The sequence below is a fragment of the Amphiprion ocellaris genome, chromosome 10 (assembly GCF_022539595.1).
Source record: "Amphiprion ocellaris isolate individual 3 ecotype Okinawa chromosome 10, ASM2253959v1, whole genome shotgun sequence".
Classification (NCBI taxonomy): domain Eukaryota; kingdom Metazoa; phylum Chordata; class Actinopteri; family Pomacentridae; genus Amphiprion; species Amphiprion ocellaris.
This window is the reverse complement of record NC_072775.1, coordinates 23979736-24004760: the sequence shown is the minus strand read 5'-3', so window position 1 is coordinate 24004760 and position 25025 is coordinate 23979736. Positions and strand designations below refer to the sequence as shown.

At 36.5% G+C, this 25025-nt stretch overlaps 2 long non-coding RNA genes across 2 annotated transcripts; both read left to right on the top strand.

Annotated features, from left to right (window-relative positions):
- The first annotated feature begins 4145 nt into the window (after positions 1–4145).
- On the top strand, positions 4146–8090 carry LOC111566819 (uncharacterized). Its single transcript, XR_002746020.2, has 4 exons — positions 4146–4296; positions 5280–5380; positions 6045–6094; positions 7201–8090. It is a non-coding gene; the product is annotated as an uncharacterized LOC111566819 (long non-coding RNA).
- An 8355-nt stretch (positions 8091–16445) lies between these two features.
- LOC129349881 (uncharacterized) lies at positions 16446–23089 on the top strand. The gene is made up of 4 exons (XR_008603062.1): positions 16446–16577; positions 17208–17365; positions 18220–18524; positions 22991–23089. It is a non-coding gene; the product is annotated as an uncharacterized LOC129349881 (long non-coding RNA).
- Positions 23090–25025: the final 1936 nt, after the last annotated feature.

The following is a 25025-nucleotide window of genomic DNA, read 5'->3' as shown; positions in this document are numbered from 1 at the left end:
CACGTGGTAGTTCTACTGAGATCAGTTTCTGTGATGTCAGTTTGACTGATTGTGAGAGCTGGAAATAAGAAGCTGTTAACTTTGTGGAGTTGTTGGTGTTGTTCATCCACATTCATGGATAACAACCTTTTCCTGTAAGAGACTATAAAGAGATTCATTCAAAATACAGATCAGAAATTGTATCATGCCTGGTAATCGTTTTTGACTGTATGTGGAGATACAGAAGCAGTTTCATATGATGTGTGTCTCAACATGTTTAGCTGAAAAAGAACTTGATTTTGACATTCAGCCTTACATCCATATCTGCTGAGGAGCCCCTAAGCAAGGCACCGGCCCTCCATCTGGTCCAGCAGAGCTACTCAGTGTTTGCACAGTAAACATGAATACATAAAGATAAAAACCAGTCTTCTCCTGATCACTTCTTTGTCTGTGACTGAAACAATACATTCTCCTCCAAGCATCATTTTTCCAAAGTGTAATGAGATAACCCAGTCCTGTAATTGGCTAAATTATTAGTCATTAGTTCCATCATATGCTAATTAGCTCATATGTTAATTTGCCGGGCCAGATGAATCCCAGCGCCCGTCTCTGTGTAATTAGTCTGTAATTCCTCTGCATCTCGTGGAACAGGGGAAAGTTGGCAGGCCAAAAGTGTGTCTGATGCAACAGAGGGAGGGACTGGGGACTAATTAGAAATATCTCACGTAAAGCATTTCTACATTAATTACAACATTTTCTGTGTCCCGATACTTTTTTCTTCCTTCCTTCTCCCCACAACTGGGCTGCGTCAGAGGAGGACATCACAAACCAACAAGGAGCCTGACTGCTGCTTAATCAAAGATGTGGCTCCTTATTTGCATTTCTAATTGGAATTAATTAGGATTGCCCAAATACAGTGTGTGTGTGTATGTGTGTGTGTGTGTGTGTGTTCACTGTGTTCAGCGATGTTCTTGCTTAGGTGGATTTCTTCATTTATCTGATGATGTCACATGGCACATGGGCAGCAGGAAGGAAGGAGGGCGTTGAAGGTGGTTCAGCTGTTTTTATGTTCTGTACAGTTCTACACAAAAGGTTGACATTGAAACTAAGTCCCAAAGCATGGGCCGAAGTCAAAGACTTGACTGTGTTCAAATGTCCAAAAAGCTTCTTTAAAGATCTTTAAAAAATCACCAGGACGAGTCAGCATTCAGAGGCAGCAGGATTTATTGTCGACAGAAGATCCAGGAGCAATCCCTAGCAGTGATTAACAGCACAAGAAATACTGAAGAATTACTGAAATCAGCAGAGCTGTTGCAGTTATAACAGGAAGAAAAGCTGGCAGCCAAGTGAATGTCTGAGTGAACAGGCTCATCAATATAACTGTTCCATCATTAAGGCAGAAGAAGCTCTGACTGTTAATTGAATGTGTTGTAAATGTATTCTTATGGCGTGTAGGACAGTTTCAGCTCTGTTGGTGTCACAGTCTTGAGAGCAAGTACAAGGAAAAATGTGATTCTCATCCACACACTAATGGTGACAGAGGTGCCATCGGGAGCAACTTAAGGTTCAGTGTTTCGCCCAAGGACGCTTCAGCATATGGAGGGGTCGGGGATTGAACCACCAACTTTGCAATTACTGGACAACACACTCTGCCAGCGGAGCCACAGCCACAGGAGGTGTGTAGCAACCAATAACATAATAATGGCCAGTAACGTCATCATTTTGGCTATTTTAAATGTAATGAAGCCAATAACTATGGAGTCACAGGAGTGCCACAATAAAATATAAATAAAAAAATAAATAAAAAAGGAAATAAATGTGGAAATATAAAGAGAAATAGATAAATAAATAAATGTGGAAATATAAAGAGAAATAAATAAATAAATGTGGAAATATAAAGAGAAATAAATAAATAAATCTGGAAATATAAAGAGAAATAAATAATAAATAAATAAATAAAAAGGAAAATTTTGTCTTTGCTTTTCCCTTTTTTCCTTTTATTTTTCCATTTTATCATTGTCTTTTCCGTTTTGTATTTGCTTTTTCATTTTGTCATTCCTCAGTCCACCATATAAAAGCAAAGACAAAAGCCTTTGCTTTTAATTGGTGGACGGAGCTGTCAATCAAATGGCTCTGGGCGGGGTTTTCTGTCCAGGGTGGGTAGTCCTACCCATAGACATATATATAGAAGACTAGATATGCTAGTACGCTGTAGCTGCCAGCTAAGTGCCTATGTGGCGGCCATTTTGGAGGATTAAAAGCAATCTATGTACATTGAAAATAAATGATAATTTGCTTTTTTCTCAACCAGTTTTCATGTGTTTTACTTTATTGTCAATGTCAAAACATGTGCTATTAATACAGAACATTTGATTAAAAAAACGGAAAGTCTTTCTACATTCAGTCATTACATATATAAATGTAAAATTTACATTGTAAATAATTAGATATATAGCTATATGAACAAAAAAGAGAAAGATAAAAAAAATACATATATAGAAAATATCTTTTTAGATCAAAAGATTTAATTGTTAAGGTAATCAAACAATAATTTATATTTATTTATCTATCTCTCTCTACAGCTATAGGCTGTTATATACATGGAGACAGAATAGAACAGAATAGAGTTTATTGCCATTTACAAGAAACAGGTACATTGAACTGAATCATTAAGCATGACAAAAATAATTTAAAATACTTAGACATATACACAATTGACATATAAATGCTAACAGCATGAAAGCAGGGATACAAGCAGATAAATATTATTTATTTAGATACAAACACAAGTAGGGTGAATAAGTGTGCACTGGGTCACAGTGGGTCGTCTATAAAGAAACAGTAAAAGTGTAAATTTTCATGAAAATAATGAAACTCAATAAAACTGAGTTGCTGCATCCTTGTCAATGATGCTCGTACTCTTCCAAGATGAGCCAGGAAGTTTGAGTCCTAATCTATGCCTGTGTTTGCTTCTTTACACCACTGTTAACAGTTTAGGCTGTTCGATTGTTCCAGATAAGACAAGTACAAGATTCTTCAGAGCCGTTCCACCACGAGCCTGACAGGAAGAACTCCAACAGCTACTGAATGTTCCTGTGGTTCCCTCAAGGCTACAGGAGGAGCCCTACGAGGACGAGCCGGTCCACCTGATGGTGGCCAGTCGCTGTGGTTCAAAGCCAACACTGACTACGTGGACTTCTACTGGACCACACGGAGGCCTTCAAACCGGACCAACAAGTTCAGCGACTCCCCGACTCGTGGGTCTGAGGACGCCGCCGAGCCTCGGTCCAGCCGGCCTCCTGTCTGTGGGTGTTTGAGTGCTGAGAGGTTTGTGGATGCATGTGAACGTGTCTGTGTTGAAACAGCAGCTTTTGACTCACTAACGCCAGGAAAAACCAAGAGCTCCTTTATTTGTGACTTCCACTAAAAAAACTGATGAAAATAAGTTTGCCAGGTTTCTGACTGATAACAGATTATTAAATGATGAAAATAATCATTGAAATATTCCTTTAAACAATCCTTTTAGGTCTACATTTCCTTTACAGTGACTTCTTGGTATTTTGGGTGGAATATACCATTAAGCCAAACGTTCAAGGGTTCTTCTGGGAATATACCATTAAACCAACCTTTTAGGTAAATATTCCAGGATGTTGGGTAGAATATACCATCAGATAAACCTTTTAGGTCTACATTGGAAGATTTTAGTGTAGAATATTACTCCAAACCATCCTTTAGGTCTACATTTAAGGTGGAATACTCCTTTACACCAAGATTTTTTGGTCTACATTGAAAGATTTTAGGTGGAATTTTCTTCCAAACCTCTTTTAGTCTGCATGTATGGATGTTTAGGATGGTATATTCTTCCAAACCAACTTCTCAGGTCTACATTTCAGGTGGAATATTCACAGAAAAAAATTATTTTTTGGCCCTGTAATTATTACCTCAGATATTCATTTAAATTTTACAAGGATTTATTATTTCACTTCTTTTACTTTAAAATCTCACCCTTTATGTAATGTCTTACTTGATGATTGTCTGTAACTTTGTATCCTCACATTTATATGTAAATTTGATCATTGACACCAAGTAATATTTACATAACTAATGTATTGATTTTACAACCTGATACCAGATAGTAAAATGTACTTGGGTAATAGCAGTGAACCTGGCCATGCACTCGGCGCATGCGTCAGAGGATCGTTTGCGCTCAGACATGACAAGGCAAAGTTTGAGGGCGCCAGGTTTTCACGGGAGGACAGTGTAAGACAGCATGGACAGTCGTTTAACAAGAAAGTTCATCGATGTGGAGCCATATGGGTAGGTTATATGCTTAACTGACTTTTTATGTCACCTTTGCTCATCTGTTTAAGTCAGTGCTGGAATATGGAACACTCACCGTTAGCATTAGCTTACGTTTAGCCAGCTAGCTAGCTAGCTATCAACGGCAAACTTGGTTTAGTGGCACGCGGCTACTTTTTGTGGACGTGTTTTCGGTTGCAGAACAGGAGATTTTTATTTTTACTGAACCTGTAAGGCTTCATTAACGATATATGTTGTTTGTTCAGTGTTTCCCCTCGGATTTTTTTCAGCAGTGGTGGCATGCTTGCCTCTAACACTGCAGGGAGTCTCTGCTTGCATTGGCCTGTGCTGTGTCGGCGCCGACACGCTCATAAATAAAGGGTTAATTTATTTATTTGGCTTCATGCTGTCTGCTCCGCTGCCAACATAGACACAATACACACCGATCTCTCCTCGTCTCCCACCGTAGTCACAGTGAAGCCAAGCGCTACATAAGCTTCGTCTTATTCACTCGTCTTAGCTCTGTGCTGTGCGTGCACATGCTCCGTGCAAAAAATCCCGGCACCATAGTACGGCAAATAAACAAAGCATGTTCCCCGGGGTCACACGCGGGGGCGCGCCCCACTATTTGAGAGGCGCTGCCTTAGTATTCGCGAGCATATGCTCGTGAGTACCCGACAATGGCCGCCCGCCACTGCTAAATGAATGTATGGGAAACACTATTGTTTGTTGTTGTTTGCAGCAACAAGCACACCCTCTTCAGGCCCTGAAAATATATCAGTAGTAACTTAAACCTGTCTGGAAGGATTAGTAATTTTGGAGCAAGGTTAGTTTACTTTACCACATCTGTGGTCATTTTAATGTTAAAAATATTTTACAGGAACTTTCTGTGTCATCAGTGATGATCCAAGTATATCCAAATAAACATTTGTTTTAATTTCACATATTGTAACACATGATATTTTAATGATATGCCACTACAATGTTGTTGTTTATTCCAGACATCAACATTAAGTTACTGCAGCCAAAGAGTCTAAGAAGCAGTGTCCTCTCAGTGTGTAATAGCAGCAGCTTGCACCAACAAAGACGCCTGACTGTGAAGGTAACATTACAATAATACTGATATTGTCATTTGCAATATGTGATTTGAATCTGTAAATGGCAGTTTTGCCTTTTGTTCAGTTTTGTTAATTATTGATGATTTAAAATAGTTGGATAATGGATTTCCAAAACAATGTCCAGTGAGTCGGAAAACAGTGAAGAAAAAAAACATTTAAAAAAAATGTACCCTCAAGTTTTTATTTTGAAGGTTGTAGTTTTGTTTAGGTTAGTTTAAAGTTAAGACACAGATGAATAATTGTTAGTAGTAAAAAAAATGAGTTGATTTTGAGTGTTTTGTTTTTAAAAAAAACATTATCAAATATTATCAAACAGTTTTGTAGTTTAGACTAATGTGCACGCAATCAGATACCAGTGATGTTCAGTTTCTCACTGCAGTCTTGAATTTTAAATACTCATTTGATGACACAATCTTGGATTTCCCACATAAGCTTGATATTGTTTCTGAGATTGCAGAATTACTTACATTACGTCAACACAACAAAGCTTGCTGTGTATTTCTGTTTAAGATTTATTTTACGTGTGTGTTGTTTTTTGTGTGAGGATAAAATTTACCATCAAGACTAAAAGCATTTATTATAGTGTTCTTCAATTTTAGATTTTGTATTGTGGTCATAATTAATATAATTTCTCGATATATTTCACAGAATATTGAAGGACACTGACTCAAGAATTTGGTCTCAACAGCTTACACAAGGTAAGATCAACCCTATCGTATTGATATCGAGATATCTGGCATACATATCGAGATATGAAATTTTGTCTATATCGTTCAGCCCTTGTCCCAATTTTTCAACTGGTTCTGAATCTGAAATGTTTGAAAAGCAAATGTTTTTGAGGATTCTGAAAGTATTAAAAATAGTACGTAAAACAACCTTCTGTATTTTTTGGACAATCTTGTTGGAAAAAAATGATGGTTGCCTCAGTGAGCCAAGTGTACGCTGAAAATCTAAAGCGCAAACCTGGGTTAACCTAGACAAAGATGTGAAAAGTAATTTGTTAATTTTATTCTGACAAGTAAATCAATTAAAATCAATAGTTACCCAAATAATTACCCAGCATTTAACCAATGCCATGATCTCGGTATGTATAGGCTGTATGAACTGACTGTTTTAACATCATGTATCATCTCTTGGATATTAAGGAACTTGAGAGAAAAAATGTATATAATATTGACTCCTGAGCACTAAAACGCATGTTTTTCACAGGATGCTTTATAGATCTTTGCTATGTCAAATTAGTCTTTAAATGCCTCAATAAATCAGCGCCACAGCCACTCTGTGGGTTCATCCAAGGACAGGCCGGCTGCAGGGTCACCAGAAGCTCCACCAACAACAATTGCAAAATAGCTTACCGCAGAACTACATTTGGACAGACAGCCTTTTCAATCAAAGGTTGTCACATCTGGAATACATTACCTAATGAAATTAATAGGATAGCAGATTTTAAAACTTTTACAGCAAAAGTTAAGCATTGGCTGAAAGAAAAACAAGAATGTACTCACCTATGACATCTACCTATGACTGTGGATTGTGTCATTGTGGATTGTGTCATTGTGCGTGTTTGTGTGTGTGTGTGTGTGTGTGTGTGTGGGTGGGGGTTATAGGTTTTTAATGCTGTCTGTGCTGTTTTTGTTTGTGTTGTTGATCCTTTGACTACTTTTACTTAAAAGCCCAACCAGGGACAGGAGTTGCAAATTAGCTCTATGCTACACACGCTATATGTAATGCATCAGTCCTATGTGTTCTATGATAATTACATGGTCCCTGATCAAATAAATGAATATAATAAATAAAAATGTAGGTGAAGAAGACTCTGCTCATCATGTCCTCAAGATCCTTGTCATCAGTGGAAATGCACCACAGGAAGGCCACAATCCTGCCCCTGTGTCAGTCATCGTCGAAGGAAAACAGGTTCTGGATGACTGCAAAACTGTGGCAAAGGCTTGCCTTCTGCTCATGGGCTTAATCTACGCCATGAACTTGAGTTACCCACCGAAACTGAAATACACATTTGAAGTATTTCAGAAGCTGTTTCTTGAGCTGGATGTTCTGAAAATGTCGCCCAAGGTTCGGTCTTTGCAAAAAAAAACTTCTACTGTGAGTGTTTCCACAGGTCTGCATATGCTGTTCAAGCATATAGCTGTTTGTCTGATGTGTGGAAGCAGTACATGACACTTGTTGAAAGATTTCACTGTTATGCTTAACAGTTACACTTCAGAACATTTTATTGGGTCTTTAACCTGTAATTGTTTGCATTATTGTGAATGTTCAAAAAAAATCTACACTGATTTAGAATATTTTGTCTGGTATTTGTAACCACACTAATCACTGCTGGAACATGTAATAAAGATGTTCTTGTTTGAAAGTATGTTTTCATTTCATATTTGTAGAACATGTGTTAAGATAATTTCATTTAATTAAAAGTAGGCCATGTTAAAAATACAACACATTCATATTAGAATAGTGGTGTAGGTGGTAGCTTAAATATGTAAATATTACTTAAATATTACTTGGTCAAATAAAGTAAGGAAAAACTAGTTAAATACTCCTGAAAATCAAGTATTTTTAGATGGGTTTTCAATTCAGTTCAATTCAATTTTATTTATATAGCGCCAATTACAGTCAAATTGTCTCGAGAGGCTTTACAGAACCCATATGCCTGACCCCCAGAGCAAGCCAAAAGGCGACAGTGGCAAGGAAAACACCCTTTTAACAGGGAAACAAACCTCGAGCAGAACCCAGCTCTTTATGTGAGGGGACCCATCTGCCTGCTGGCCGGGAGTAGATGCAAAGGTAGTTTTGAGTAAAATTTACTATCAAAGAGTGAGTACCTTTTCTCTCTGAGAAAATAAATCTCAAGTAATGTTTACTTGAGTATTTTTAATAAAATATAATTCTTGCTGGCAAGTAAACTTTACTTGAATATTTGCTGAGTAAAAATCAAAAAGAATTTCTGTGTGGAATTTGTTTCCAAGCTTTTTTTAAGTAAATGGCACTCCAAATTTTTTTCAGTGTTCCTCCATACTGACTTTTTTGGTCTACATTGAAGGATTTTTTTTCTAAACCACCCTTTCGGGTCTATATTTGAGGTTTTAGGTGGAATATTCCTTTTAACCAGCCCCTCAGGTCACTTTGAGGATTTTGGATGGAATACTCGGTTAAACCAACGTTTTAGGTGCATGTCCAAGGATTTTTGGTGGAATGTTCCTTTAAGGTGGATGTGTGAGGACCTTGTAGGTGGAATACTTCCTGAAACCAACTTTCTAGGTCAACATTCAAAGATTTAAGGTGGAATATTCCTTTAAACCAACCTAAATTTCATGTTTTGATCATTATCAAGTGAGAAACCTCAATCCACTCTTCATAATGACGTTTGAGATTTATGCTGCTGTTATTTGTTTAGTCCAGACTAAATGACAGAAATCCACAACTGTAACTTAATTTCAGGACTCCGTTTTTAAATGTCAAAATGATCCATGTGACTCTAAAAACTCAACAGCTGTACAAACTCTAAGATTAAACTCTCCACAAGGATCCAAAATAAGTTGGACTTCTACTGAGAGCTTTAATTATTCTTCATCTACTTCCTGAAAAGTTTGGTCAATAAAAAAGACAAAAACTAATATTTTCAGCTGAACTAAAGACAGACTTTGTGATTTTTCTGCTCACATGTTGTGTTGTAAACTTACTCTTTCAAATAAATAGCCTCCTAACCCCCTGGAAACCAGCATTTGTCCTGTTTTTGTGTTGCTCTTCAGCGACCCGAGACAGCCGGGTCATAATGTTTTTTGAGCAACACACCATACTATGACGTTTTTACAATGATGGTTCTACTATGAAACCAGTTTGACATGTTCAGGTGTTCTTTGTGTGGAAACTCAGAGATTTCATGTATCAGAAGGTGGTTTTCAACTTTCTTTGTTAACTTTCTGCTTCAACTTTAAACTAAATTTACTTCACTAACCCAGCCCTCTGGACTTCCAGTAAGCTGCGTTCCTATTGGCTGTCCAGGTGGCTGCTTGGTGTTACCAGGAACACCTGAGCAGCTCAGTGTCTTCCTGCTTTATTTAGCTGCAGACAAACATTTCCTCTGCTTGTCTTCACCACTGAACCGGGTTTGGCTCCATTGCTTTAGTTTGTTCTTTAGGCGTTGGCTTGCAGCTTCCGGCAGTAAAACAGACTTTAATGTGTTTCTTGGTGTGTTTTAGGGCTTTGTACTGGATAGTTGTCTTGGTAAATGTGGTTCTTTAGCCACAGTTAGCACATGGTGCTAATGTTTGCAGTGATTAGTGGATTTGGTGCAGCTGAGTTGTGTCTTTATCTTGGCTGTAGTGAGTCTTTAGAGGTTTTTGGTCAGACATTCTGTATTCTTGTTTGAGAACCAGTGTTGGTTGTCCAGAAGGTAAGAGTTCCTGTCCTGATTCTCTGTTCTCAGAGGTTCTCTGGTAGGCTGCAGGAGACTTTAGCATTTGGGTTGTACTAGTTTGGTTTTTGTATGGTTTCATTTGGACGACTATCTTGAGGCCCCTCCATGTGGTTTAGTGAGGTTTTCTGCAACAGTTCTACAAAGCAACCTGCAGCAGAAGAGACTTTGAGAGTTTTTAGGAAGTTCTGGAGAGCAGACTTTAGAGCAACAGAAACATTTGTCAGCAGTTTGAGCAGGAGAAGGTGAGCTTCAGAGTAGAAATGAGATGAAAACCTTCTTGACCCGTGTGGTGAGGTCCTGTACCAAGAGTTTGAGCAGGTTGTGAAGAGTCTGTAGTTCTTTGGTCTGAAAGCACAAGAAGAGTCGACTCATTAAAGGAGAAAACAGGAGATATTGTTGGTTCTTCTGTCACTCTGCAGTTTCCAGTTTCCATAGACTGAATATCAAGTTTATATTTTAAATGATTTACCATGTGAGCCCAAGAAGACTTCAATAAACTCCCTCCATCCCCTGGACACAACATATTTTATTACCATGTTAAATCTTGTTTTTTTTAAAATGTTACTGAGTTTTAATCATAGTTTTAGCATAGTTTTTTCTCTTTGCTTGTTTAGTTTTGTCATCTGTGTGAAAGGGGCTAAACAAATAAAGTTGAGTTGATAAACTGAATAATTGATTAACTCATGATTGTGACAACAGAAGTATTTTCATTGTGATTTAAGGGTTTGTTTCATTTTTAAGGTTGGGGTTAAAATCTTGACAGAAAAAAATTATTAAAGAAATAAACTACATTAAAAAAAGCAATTAAATCAAAGGAAAAAAGCATTTAATACAATAAAACTTTTAGAAAGAAAATTAAACATTAAATACAATTAAATTATATTAAACACAAAATATTTAATTAGATAATTAAACAGAAGATACAAAACATGTAATTATGAAATAAAACTAAATTATTTAAACAAAAATATTAAACATTAAAGATGAAATATTTTAGATAGTTAAACATTTAAAAACTACAATTAAACAAGAATATTAAACATTTTAAAAAATACAAAACATTTAATTAGATTATTAAACCTTTAAAAAGACAAAATATTGAATTAAAAAATTAAATGTTTAATTAGAAAATTTAATCTTAAAGACAATAAAACTTTAAATAGGAATTAAACAGAAAATACAATGAAGCATTAAAAAAGAAAATTAACCATTAAAAGGTGGTAAAACATTTAAAAAGAATAAATTTGTCTCTGGAGCTGAAGCTGGACTGGAACAGACCAAAGTACAGTTTCTGAGAGGAAGCTGAGCTGGCCCAGCAGAACTTTGGAGATGTGTTCCAGTGGTTGGTGGATGTGTAGGGAGATAGAGAGGGACCTTTGAATTGTTCAGAAAGGAAAACAGGGAACCCATTGGTAGTTTTAGTTTAGGGTGCTACTGCGGTGTGTTTTTGGGTTTTAAGAGGTGAACAGGAAGAGTTTTTTTTTTCGTATTGATTATCTTTTACTTTGTTCCTGGTTGGAATGCCCTTCAATGTCAACATGAAGTTCACTTTTAGTTCTGTTTATTTATTTTTATTTTACTAACACCCATTTGTTTTTAACCCCCTCACATGTTGTGTTGTTGTAAACTTACTCTTTCAAATAAATTCTCGTCTAACCCTCTGGAAACCAGCGTTTGGACTGTTTTGGTGTTGCTCCTCACCTACTTCAGACAGCCGGGACAAAACATTTTGTGGACTAAAGGCTTTTCTATGACGTTTTTAGAGCAACATGCTATGATGTTTTTTGGACGACATGCAATACTATGACGTTCGTTGGGCGACACGCTATACTATAGGCTTTTTTAATTGACATATTACTATGACTTTTTTTTGTTTTAGTTTCTTTGGTTGTTTTTTAGCAACATATAAGAATTTGAACAGTTTTAAAATGAGTTATTATTCTATAGCATTTTTTAGATGACATATACTCTGATGTTTTCTTGAATTACATACTATTTTGACAATATACTGCACTGTGACATTTTTTGAACCACATATCATACATGACAATTTTAGGCAACATCCTATCAATTTGCGCTTTTTGAACCACATAGTAATCTATGGGGGGTTTTTTTTGCCAACATGCTGTACTATGAACTACAGGCCATACTATGTTATTCTTGAGTAAAGCATACTATTCTTTGACATTTTCTGAACTACATCCTATACTACGGCGTTATACACAGAGTACTTTGGTTACATGTTGATTTATAATCTAGATTTTTTTCTGTTTTGTTTTTTGACGGGATTACCACAGACCTGACCGTGAACACCGTCGACACCCACCTCAGGGAGACGCTGCCTAAGATCTCAAGGCTGCTTGGTCATGGTCTTTCTGGCACGTACTCTTCCAAGATGAGCCAGGAAGTTTAACACTGATGGAATGACACCAGGTCTGAGCCGACAAACCTGCCCAGCCCTGTCAAACTCACAGGTTTAAAATGATCACTGCAGAGCACCCACTCATCATTTGCAGCAAAAAGTCCAAAAGAATTGCCTGTAATCCCAATCATACAATCGGTTTGGAGGAAGAACATAGATGGTAATCTGGATATACATGAGTTAGGCTTTATAACTACTATTGATAGTATTGGTGGTAGTAATAGTAATGCGACTACTACTAGTAGTAGTGGTAGTACACTAACTACTGCTGCTGATACTGGCACTGCTACTACAACTTGTAATACTATTACAAATGCTGATACTATTTCTACAACTCAAACAGCTGTTTATACTACTACTGCTGCTTGTACTTTTAGTATTACTACTACTGCTTGTACAACTATACTACAGCCACTATTAATTGTCTGGTATTTAGTTGTCAAGCTGCTGGCTCGTGTTAGTGTTTTGCTAGTGGATAACTAGTTAGCTCTCATTGACTGGAAGCTCTCAACAAGATTTAATACTGAAAAAAGAGCCAAAAACTATTCTTACCTATGAAAAGTCATTCCAGGTTTACTTGTCTCAATCTTACGACGCAGTGTGCAATTGTATGCAGCACAGTGAGACGGCATACTTCTTGTTTCCGTTTCCACGCCGTCTACATCAGCGGAATGCACTGAAACTTTGCCCCCACTAGCTTAGCCTCGCTGTAGGCAAGCAGCTCAAAGGGGCGTGTCCTATCTACTGATTCATATCTATGGGTATGACTACCCACCCTGGACAGAAAGCCCCGCCCAGAGCCATTTGATTGACAGCTCTGTCCACCAATTAAAAGCAAAGACTTTTGTCTTTGCTTTTACTTGGTGGACTGAGGAATGACAAAATGAAAAAGCAAATGCAAAGCGGAAAAGACAATGATAAAATGGAAAAATAAAAGGAAAAAAGCGAAAAGGGAAAAGCAAAGACAAAATTTTCCTTTTTATTTATTTATTTATTTATTTATTTATTTATTTGTTTGTTTGTTTGTTCATTTACTTATTTATTTATTTCTCATATTTCCACATTTATTTATTTTTTTTTTCTCTTTATATTTCCACATTTATTTATTTATTTCTCTTTATATTTCCACATTTATTTATTTATTTGTTTCTCTTTATATTTCCACATTTATTTATTCATTCATTTCTCTTTATATTTCCACATTTATTTATTTATTTTATTTTATTGTGGCATTCCTGTGACTCCATAAATAACATAATAACTTGCCAATAATGTCATCAAGTTTTTTAGCCAATAAAGTAATAAAATTTTGCCAGTAATATAATACGTAATTATGTTCTTGGTTGCTTATTACGTTAATGGCCTAGCATTAAAAAAAAATCATTTGAAAATGTAATAACTGTAGCCGATAATGTAATAATACATAAATAGGACTGCATTTCTTCTCTTATATATAAGACAGCCTAGAACTAGATATAAAATGACTGTTCCATTAGTATTATGAAGCTCTACAAGGCTGCTGGACCAACAGTGGTCTAAGTTTACACATAAAACAGTTATTTGGCGAGGACAGCCAATGGATGAAAGCCTGGATTCTTCTCAGGAATGTACAAAGTTAAAGACATTTCCTGGCAGAAGTAATGTCAATTTCATGTTGATGTTTTCCCCAGTGTTCAAGATATACATAATACTCTTAGTTTTTGGAATGCCATTATAGTGCCAGTCCAGTTACTTAAATACAGTTTTAAGTGAGGACTGAATAATTTTTCCTTGAGAAACATTTGAAAAAATTTTTAATAAAATGTTTTTCGAGGAAAAAATGCAGGAAATTCATTTGACAATGCAACATCCAACAGAGACACTGACATGGAATTATGAATTTACATATCTAAGTAAATAAACAATGTTCTAAATAAATATTTTGTACAACAAATAATTCTCAAATTAGCTCTTACAACCATAATTACGGAGAGTGAGAGCTACATGGGACGGATCCTTGATCATTGTTAATGTGGTAAATGACTATTCTAGCTGGAAACGGCAGATTTTGAATGGAACATCTACATAGAGGTACAGAGGAACATTTCCAGCAACCATCACTCCTGTGTTCTAATGCTACATTGTGTTAGCTAATGGTGTTAAAGGCTAATTGATAATTAGAAAACACTTGTGCAATTATGTTAGCACATGAATAAAAGTGTGAGTTTTCAGGTGAAACATGAAATTGTCTCGATGACCCCAAACTTGTGAATGGTAGATTCCCATCTCTAAATCAGGGGTGTCAAACATGAGGCCTGCAGGCCAAAGCTGGTCCGCCAGAGGGTCCAATCTCTGTAATGTGTAAAAATTACAGAGAAGATGTTAACTGCATATAACTTTAAAATAACCTTTAAAAGACCTTGAAAAGTTCTTTTGATCATAAAGTAAAATACTATATTGTTCATTGTTCTTGTCATTTTGTGTCTCATTTTTGTAATATTCAGTTTTGTTTTTGCTTTGTTTTTTTTTTTGTCAGACTTTTGCCTCAGGTTCTTGACATTTTGTTTCTTATTTTTATTGTTTTGTTTCCTTTTTGTCTTGCTTGTGTTTTTTGTCTTATTTTTGTCATTTTGTTTCGCTTTGTTTTGTGTGTCTTTTGTCGTTTTGTGTTTTTGTCCCGCTTGTGTTGTCTATTTTTTTGTTGTTGTTTGGTTTCTCGCTTTCTTTGTCTCGTTTGTGTCATTTATGTAATTTTTCGGTTTTGCTATTTGTCCATTTCTTTTTCCCTTTGTAACTTTTGGTCTAATTTTTTGCCTCTTTTTTGTTTCATGTCAATTGTCTCATTTTTTGGCATTTTGTTTCTCGTTTTTGTTTTGTGTCTCATTTTTGTCATTTTGCATCTCATTTATGTAATATTCTGTCATGTTTTTGTTTTTTTTGTCAGACTTTTGTCATTTGATCTTAAAGTAAAATACATCGTTCAGTTCCAGATACCTGACTAAATGTTTTGTTCATTTGTAGATCCACTATGATCTGTAAGGTGTAATGTATAAATGATAAAATGAGGCATAATGTCATTGAAATTGAATTTATTTTTCTTAAGAAATTCCAGGTCGTTCATATTATTCCAACTGCCAAATTCTTACTCACAAAAAAATAAATCTTTTCAGTTGGTAGCAGCTTCTATCTAAACTCAGCTCAGCTTCATAGAATCCAGATTGCTAAGATGTGATGATGTTTAGGGCATGAAAGGTTTTTGTATTTTATTGTATTTTTCTAAATGAACTAAAAAAAACAAAGCTCAAATGTCAGGACATTTAAAGTTCTGGTTCTTCATGGACTCTCATTAAACACAGAGACTAACTGATTGAACGGAACATCCACCATTCGTGTAAATACCATTTAACAGTGGCGATGGTACACATAGAATATGTAGCACATGACCTTGGCTCAGGCTGTCTAATTCAGTCTGCTGTCGTTTTTGAGGGCAGCACTGCAGGCGACACTACCTCCTCCCCCGCCCCCCAAACACATACATGACCCGAGGCTATCTGTCTGACAGCCAGCAATTAGAACTTCACCAGTAACTACCCCAGACCCTCATTAACAGTTAATTAAATCAAATCTATCAGGAATTATCTGCTTAAACCTGGGAGGAATACCTTCAAGAAGGCTTTCAAAACCTCCAAAGTGAGAGCGTACGACACGGAGCTTTTGTTCTTACAGCATAAATGTGAGTGGATTGTTTGACCTGTGAATAAATATCTATTTCTGCTTCTAAACACTTCTGCTCATGGTCAGTGTTTTTCAAGAAACCAACACTGCCTGAAAATCTAATATTTTGGGAGGTGTTAACCACTGTTCCTTCTAAGCTGCGCATGTGCGCAATTGCGCACTGCTGACACGGTCTCCGTGCACAGAAAATCTGCTGTGCAAAAAAAATAAAAAATCCAACCTAAACTGTAAATAAAATAAACACGTAACAATTCATTCTGTGCTATTTTTCAATGTGAGTCAGTGAGTGACCGGTGACTGGCTGCTGCAGCCAATGATGCAATTCACATACGTATTTACCATAGACTGTATATAATGGTATTTACGCAGCTAATCAACGTCAGACGTACTTATGTGCAGCCATCGTTGTTGTCATAGATATGAATGAGTAGATAGGACACGCCCCTTTGAGCTGCGTGCTACTGCGAGGCTAAGCTAGTGGGGGCAAAGTTTCAGTGCATTCCGTTGATGTAGACGGCTTGAAAACGGAAACAAGTATGCCGTCTCACTGTGCTGCATACAATTACACACTGCATCGTACGATTGAGACAAGGAAACTTGGAATGACTTTTCATAGGTAAGAATAGTTTTTGGCTCTTTTTTCATTATTAAATCTTGTTGAGAGCTTCCAGTCTATGAGAGCTAACTAGTTAGCCACTAGCAAAACGCTAAGGCGAGCTAGCAGCTTGACAACCAAATACCAGACGATTAATAGTAGCTGTAGTATAGTTGTACAAGCAGTAGTAGTATTACTAAAAGTACAAGCAGCAGTAGTAGTATAAACAGCTGTTAGAGTCATAGAAGTAGTATCAGCGTTTGTAATAGTATTACAAGTTGTAGTAGCAGTGCCAGTATCAGCAGCAGTAGTTACTGTACTACCACTACTACTAGTAGTAGTCACATTGCTATTACTACCACCAATACTACCAATAGTAGTTATAAAGCCTAACTCATGTATATCCAGATTACCATCTATGTTCTTCCTCGAAACCCATTTTATGATTGGGATTACAGGCAGTTCTTTAGGACTGCTCTCAAATAATTGAAATGTTACTAAACAAGGTTATACTTATCAAATTAAATAGCTCTGGTCTCCAGTATATTGGCGAATTCGGTTCTTTGTACTTAATTTATTAGCATGATTTCTTTTTAATGTGTTGTGTACAGACTTAATTACTTCTCTGTCTACTTTTCTTACTCCATGTAGGTTTCCCAGAGACTATGGGTTGAGGAGGAATTGGAAGTTTGTCGGCTTAGACCTGTGTCATTCCATCAGTGTTAAACTTCCCGGCTCATCTTGGAAGAGTACGTGCCAGAAAGACCACGACCAAGCAGCCTTGAGATCTTAGGCAGCGTCTCCCTCAGGTGGGTGTCGATTGTGTTCACGGTCAGGTCTGTGGTAATCCCATCAAAAAACAAAACAGAAAAAAATCTAGATTATAAATCAACATGTAACCAAAGTACTCTGTGTATAACACCATAGTATAGGATGTAGTTCAGAAAATGTCAAAGTATAGTATGCTTTACTCAAGAATAACATAGTATGGCCTGCAGTTCATAGTACAGCATGTTGGCAAGAAAAAAAAACAAAACATAGATTATTATGTGGTTCAAACAGCACAAAATGATAGGATGTTGCCTAAAATTGTCATGTATGATATGTGGTTCAAAAAATGTCATAGTGCAGTATATTGTCAAAATAGTAAAAGTAGAGTAACTTTTAAAACTGTTCGAATTCTTATATGTTGCTAAAAAAAAACAAAAACAAAAAAAAGTCACAGTAATGTGTCAATTAAAAAACCTATAGTATAGCGTGTCGCCCAACAAACATCATAGTATAGCATGTCGCTCTAAAAACGTCACAGTATAGCCTTTAGTCCACAGCTGTCAGTTGGTGAGGAGCAACACAAAAACAGTCCAAACGCTGGTTTCCAGAGGGTTAGATGAGAATTTATTTGAAAGAGTAAGTTTACAACAACACAACATGTGAGGGGATTAAAAACAAATGGGTGTTAGTAAAATAAAAATAAATAAACAGAACTAAAAGTGAACTTCATGTTGACATTGATGGGCATTCCAACCAGGAACAAAGTAAAAGATAATCAATACAAAAAAAAACTCTTCCTGTTCACCTCTTCAAGCCCAAAAACACACCACAGTAGCACCCTAAACTAAAACTACCAATGGTTTTCCTGTTTTCCTTTCTGAACAATTCAAAGGTCCCTCTCTATCTCCCCACACATCCACCAACCACTGGAACACATCTCCAAAGTTCTGCCGGGCCAGCTCAGCTTCCCCTCAGAAGAAGTGCCGCCACCTGCCAGATGAAGGAGCCTTTTGAGAGGCAGCTGGCATCGTGATTGGACTGTACTTTGGTCTGTTCCAATCCAGCTTCAGCTCCAGAGACGGCAGGCGGGACGAGTCAACGGAGGCCGGGTGGACGAAGGCATGCAGCTGAGTACAATCCAGAAAACAACAGAGGAGGAGTGCAGCGGCCTAGTGGCAAAACAAACAGAGTAGCATGGTATGTCTCTTAGAAAACATCATAGTATAACCTTTGGGATGAAAAAACGCCATCATTTACATCGTAGATTGTACAAATAACAAGTCAAAGGAAAGAGACATACATTGTAGAATTGTAGTAATTGTGGGCTGACTGATTTACTGATTATCAGTATTTTATTTTTTACTGATTTACGGTAATAAATAAATTTAAAAATGGCGCAACTTTGGCTCTGAACCTTTATCTACCTGTGGGTGCTCTGTCTTCTGGAGTGATTTGATTGGTTATACGTCACGAATAAAACTCCTTTAACTTAACATCTGGAAACAAAACAAAAATGTATCACCAAAGTTTTCTGTTAAAGTTTGTGTTCTTGTAAGTTTAACTCCAAGAATTTAAATACTTTCATTTACTGCAAATGAATATCTACTCCAAATGTCTCACTAATAATCATTATCAGCCTTAAAAACCCACAAAACACCCCTCTATAGTAGACCACACTTAGTACAGTCCGGTTCCCCCTTCTATAAATCTGCTTGGAATCTTCCACTTCCTGTTTGTCAAAGTGGCCTTCTACCTGGACAGGTTTTGTTGGAGCTCATGCAGCAAACATTTTGGGTAACTGCACTTTAATATGGATGGATGATACTGAATTAGAGTCTGTTTTAATGAGACTGAGTTAAGATGTGTAGCTGTCATTAAATAGTAAATTATTTCTCAGAATTCACAGAGAAAAGTCTGAAATGTTTGCTAGGTTAGCGTCCCACATGTTCTTTGGCTCAGCTAAAGCTAACTCTCTCCAACTTCTGGATCTCTTGAGTTGCTTGTTGTTAAAATATCTTGCTATAGGTGCTGAAGCTCAGAAAGTCTGAGATGTTTGTTCAAAATAAGCTCATTCTCAAGTCTTATCTGAACTGTCCTCTTTTGTTTGAACTTTCCCTAAACTTAGGAGTTAATGACAGAGCAGCACATCCAGACTCAGTCTCATTTATGTAGAGATTAAACTTCAGTGTCATTCATTGATGTTAAAGTGCAGTTTTTCAAATGTTTGTTGCACAGGCTCCCGACCAAACCAGTCCAGGTGGAAGACGATGTGAAGAGAAAGCTCCAGAGGATGAATATCACACATTTACGTTGGAAATAAATGTCCTTTAATTTGACATTGTCATGCAAAAGTTGGATTTCCCTTTAATGATGTTCAAATCTTTGTTGAGTGTTTTGTTGATGTTGGTTTCTAAATGTTTTCTGACACTCGGCCCCAAAGATTAAAACCTTCTACGGCTCACAAGCTGCAACAATTCACACATTATCAACTATCTTTCTCACTAAACTAAGATAAAAAGTGGAAAAACTGCCTGATTCCTGCATCATGAATGTAAATCTTTTTGGTTTTTATGACCGTAAACTGAATATATTTGGGCTTGACATTTTATAAACCAAAACAAGAAATGAATTACTGGAGAAAACAATCAACAGATTAATGGACAAAGAAAATGTGTTTTCCAACATATATGGCTGAATTACTCCATTACAAGATACATACAAATTTAGTTCAATTTTATTTATATAATGCCAGTTACAGGTCAAATTGTCTCAAGATGCTTTATTTTTATATTTTTTTGTCATATTTAAAATATGACAAAGTAAGAAATTTAAACCTCTTGACTAATACAATTTATTATTTAGTTTTTAAGAGACTAATTGACAATTCAAACTTTCTCCACTAAAACTAATAAACATGAGGTCAAATAGAAGGAAGAGTTTTAAATACTGCAGTCCCACGATGACAAGAATAAAGTTTTTCAACAAAAACTAAATCTGCTGGTGGATTCCATTAAAGTCCTAATAAATGATAATAAAGTGTGATACTAAAGGTTTGTGGTGCTAAAAATGTCAAAGTAAAGATATCAAGTTGAACATCTGGATGGAGGTTGATAAAAGTTGACCTTCTTTCATTTCTCTGGAGCCGACTCCATGGATTTTATGGATGGTGGTTAAAGACCTGCTCTTCTAGTCGTCTTCCTTCTAGTCGCTGTAAAAAGTCATTCCATCCTGGCCGACTTCAACACCTCTTCATGACAACTTGTTCTGCCTCCGACCTGGTGGAAACACCAGAAACTCGGGAAAACCCTTGGAGACTCGAAGAACTCGTGGAGACTCGAAAAACTCGTGGGGCGGGGGAAGGTGTGGTGGGAGGTGGGGGGAGGCGGGGGAGTAGAGGGGGGAGGCCACCACCCACCTCCCCGCCTACTCCCCGCCCTGACTCCACCCAGACTCCGCCTTGGCTCCACCCATGTGGTCACTTCAGGAACTACGATGCCAAAGGGACGACGAATTTATTTCTTTTCATCTGATCTGTAGCTCAGTGAGTTAAGGATTTGCCTGTGGAGCTGCAGGTCGCTGGTTCAAGACCAGACACTTCTTAAATTTTTTGAAAATCCTGACAAAGACAAAGAAAGAAAATTGCCAGTGGTGGGTCTTGAACCTGTGACCTTCCAGTTGGTAGTCTGTCTACTTATCCCCTGAGCTACTCGCTCAGATACTAATTTCTCTTTTTTTTGCGCATTTATCATCTATTTTTTGTCTTTTCGGGGTTTTTTTTTTAACTCGAGTCTCGACTCAACCGTTTTTCTCAGGAGGTTGGACTTCAGCCTTTGTGCTGGAGGGTGGAACCCTCAGTTCCAGGACTTTCCAAAGCCTCCACACCTCCCGAGTCCTCAGGACCTGAGCTTTCACACAGTCTGAGGGCTGAAATTTTCTAAGTCCCACAGTAGTTCTCTGTTAGATTGAACTTTCAGACAGTCCAAGGACTGATATCTTCTAAGTTCCTGAGTAGTTCTCTGTTAGTTTGAACCTTCAGACAGTCTCAGGGCTGAAGTTTTATAAGTTTCTCAGTACTTCTCTGTTAGATTTAACTTTCAGACAGTCTGAGGACTGAAATCTTAAAAGTTTCTCAGTACTTCTCTGTTCGTTTGAACTTTCTGGTTAACAGAAGCCTTAAAACTTGTGACCATGAGTCTTGATTTCACATTTAGACCATCAGTCTGAGTTCTTCTCAGACCTTCACCTGTGGGTTTTTTAGAAATCCTGAACAAACTTTGATTCTCTTCACTGAACAGTAAAGTTTGTGGCGATCAGAAGGTAACATTAGTTTGATCGATGCCTTCAACTACTAGTAGACTTTATCTGGAAAGCAGTTTTCTGAAATTAGTTCTTAGTAAATCTGTCCACAATCAAACCAAGAACATAGAAAGAGTAAATGTTTGAAGAAACTTGATATTTTCATTTCAGACTAGAAAACGCTTTCAGACCTTTATCTGTTTTTGCTCTTTTGATCATTTTATTGTTTCTTCTGTTTAATTTGATCTTCTAAAGTTTAATTGGTGCCCTTTCAAAGGTTTTATCTTTAGTTTGATTCTTCTTAAATGTTTAGTTTTGCTCTTTTCTCACCTTTTATTCTGTTCTAATGTCTGATCTGATTTCGAAATGTTTTGTCTTTTTAATGTTTAATTTTTTTTTTCAAATGTTTTATCGGCTTGTTTGAAAAATTTCTTTTTCTTTCCCAATGTTTAATTTTTCGATTAAATCTTTAAGGTTTTTCATTTTAAAAGTTTTACCACCTTTTAATGTTTAATTTTCTTTTTTAATGCTTCATTGTATTTTATGTTTAATTCCTATTTAAAGTTTTATTGTCTTTAAGATTTAATTTTCTAATTAAACATTAAATTTTTTTATTAAATGTTTTGACTTTTACTTTTAAAGGTTTAATAATCTAATTAAATGTTTTGTATTTTTCTAAATGTGTAATATTCTTGTTTAATTGCATTTTTTAAATGTTTAATTATCTAAAATATTTCATCTTTAATGTTTAATATTTTTGTTTAAAAATTTTTGTTTAATTTCATAATTACATGCTTTGTATCTTCCGTTTAATTATCTAATTAAATATTTTGTCTGTTTAATATCATGTAATTGTATTTAATGTTTAATTTTCTTTTTTAAAGTTTTATTAAATGTTTTTTCCCTTTGATTTGCTTTTTTACTGTCATTTATTTCTTTAATCTTTTTTTTTCCTGACAAGATTTTAATCCCAACCTTAAAAATGAAATAAACCCTTAAATCACAATGAAAATACTTCTGTTGTCACAATCATGAGTTAGTCATTTATTCAGTTTATCAATTCAGCTTTATTTGTTTAGCACCTTTTACACAGATAACAAAACTAAACAAGCAAAGAGAAAAAACTATGCTAAAACTGGGATTAAAACTCAAAAACAAACAAAAAAAAGATTTAACATGGTAATAAAATCTGTTGTGTCCAGAGGATGGAGGGAGTTTATTGAAGTGTTCTTGGGCTCACATGGTAAATCATTTAAAATATAAACTTGATATTCAGTCTAAGGAAACTGGAAACTGCAGAGCGACAGAAGAACCAACAATATCTCCTGTTTTCTCCTTTAATGAGTCGACTCTTCTTGTGCTTTCAGACAAAAGAACTACAGACTCTTCACAACCTGCTCAAACTCTTGGTACAGGACCTCACCACACGAGTCAAGAAGGTTTCCGTTTCATTTCTACTCTGAAGCTCACCTTCTCCTGCTCAACCTGCTGACAGATGTTTCTGCTGCTCTAAAGTCTGGTCTCCAGAACTTCCTAAAAACTCTCAAAGTCTCTTCTGCTGCAGGTTGCTTTGTAGAACTGTTCCAGAAAACCTCACTAAACCACATGGAGGGGCCTCAAGATAGTCGTCCAAATGAAACCATACAAAAACCAAACTAGCACAACCCAAACGCTAAAGTCTCCTGCAGCCTACCAGAGAACCTCTGAGAACAGAGAATCAGGACAGGATCTCTTACCTTCTGGACAACCAACATCGGTTCTCAAACAAGAACACAGAATGTGTCTGACCAAAAACCTCTGAAGACTCACTACAGCCAAGATAAAGACACAACTCAGCTGCACCAAATCCACTAATCACTGCAAACATTAGCACCATGTGCTAACTGTGGCTAAAGAACCACATTTACCAAGACAACTATCCAGTACAAAGCCCTAAAACACACCAAGAAACACATTAAAGCCTATTTTACTGCTGGAAGCTGCAAGCCAACGCCTAAAGAACAAACTAAAGCAACAGAGCCAAACCCAGTTCAGTGGTGAAGAGAAGCAGAGGAAATGTTTGTCTGCAGCTAAATAAAGCAGGAAGACACTGAGCTGCTCAGGTGTTCCTAATAACACCGAGCAGCCACCTGGACAGCCAATAGGAACACAGCTTACTGGAAGTCCAGAGGGCTGGGTTAGTGAAGGAAATTTAGTTTAAAGTTGAAGCAGAAAGTTAACAAAGAAGGTTGAAAACCACCTTCTGATACCTGAAATCTCTGAGTTTTCACACAAAGAACACCTGAACATGTCAAACTGGTTTCATAGTAGAACCATCATTGTAAAAACGTCATAGTATGGTGTGTTGCTCAGAAAACATTAGGACCTGGCTGTCAGGGGACAAACATGTAAGAAACATGAGAACAGAGAGAACCCAACCAGTAGGTCACAGTTTATCATCATCTAATCATCTCCTGAAGTCCATATGGTGAGAGACATCAGTATCTGGTTGTTACCAGAGGATGCTTATAATCATGCTGATGTGGTCTGTACTCTACAGTATTTTAGTGACTCAATAAATGGCTAAGTTGTTTTTTTAAAAATGCTTTTTAGTTTTTAATAAACATTTAACAGCCTATATGTAATCAATAAATGGCCTTTGCCTATCTTAAGAAAAATTCACTCAGAACTCTGATATGTTAACAGTACTAAATAAATCAATAAATACATGCATACACACAAAAATAAGTTAATACATTAACTGTGTTAAGATAAGATTTAGATTTTTTTTAAAAAAGTTGTTTATGTTTTTGCAGAATCCAGTATTGCTCACTGGTTGGTCATTACATTTTATTAGTTTGATTTCACTGTTTAAAATGATGCCACCTCTTTTCAGACAGAACCTGTGATAATAAAACAATACAAAATTTTTAGTTCCGTGTTAATAAAGCACTTAAAGCTTTAAGTATGGCTAAATGCTTTTTTCAAAATTAAATATATCACTCCTTAGGTGGTAGTGGCCCCAAGTTCAGTAAAGTTGGAAAGATATTCACAGATTCGGGCTTCCAGCATCAATAACTCATTAGATATAGGTTGTCAAAACATAAACGGTGCCTCTTTCCCATTGTTGCAAGGCAGACAATGTGCTACAAGCCCAGTTTTATCAAAAGTAACTGTCTTTCAAGCTACAGATATAACACTGGTGTCTATGGAGTGAACAGGGTCCGTCTGCAATTTGCAAAACCGCTGCAACAGTAAAGAGAGACAAATATTCAATAACTTCACTCTTCTACATTGTAGTGTCACTAAAATCACTGCAGCCTTCAACTGGCTCCTGTTGACAAAGTGTTTTAACAGAAATGTAAATGCTGTAATTTGATTCTTTTAATGAACCATGTAACTTGAATGGATGTGATGCTGGTG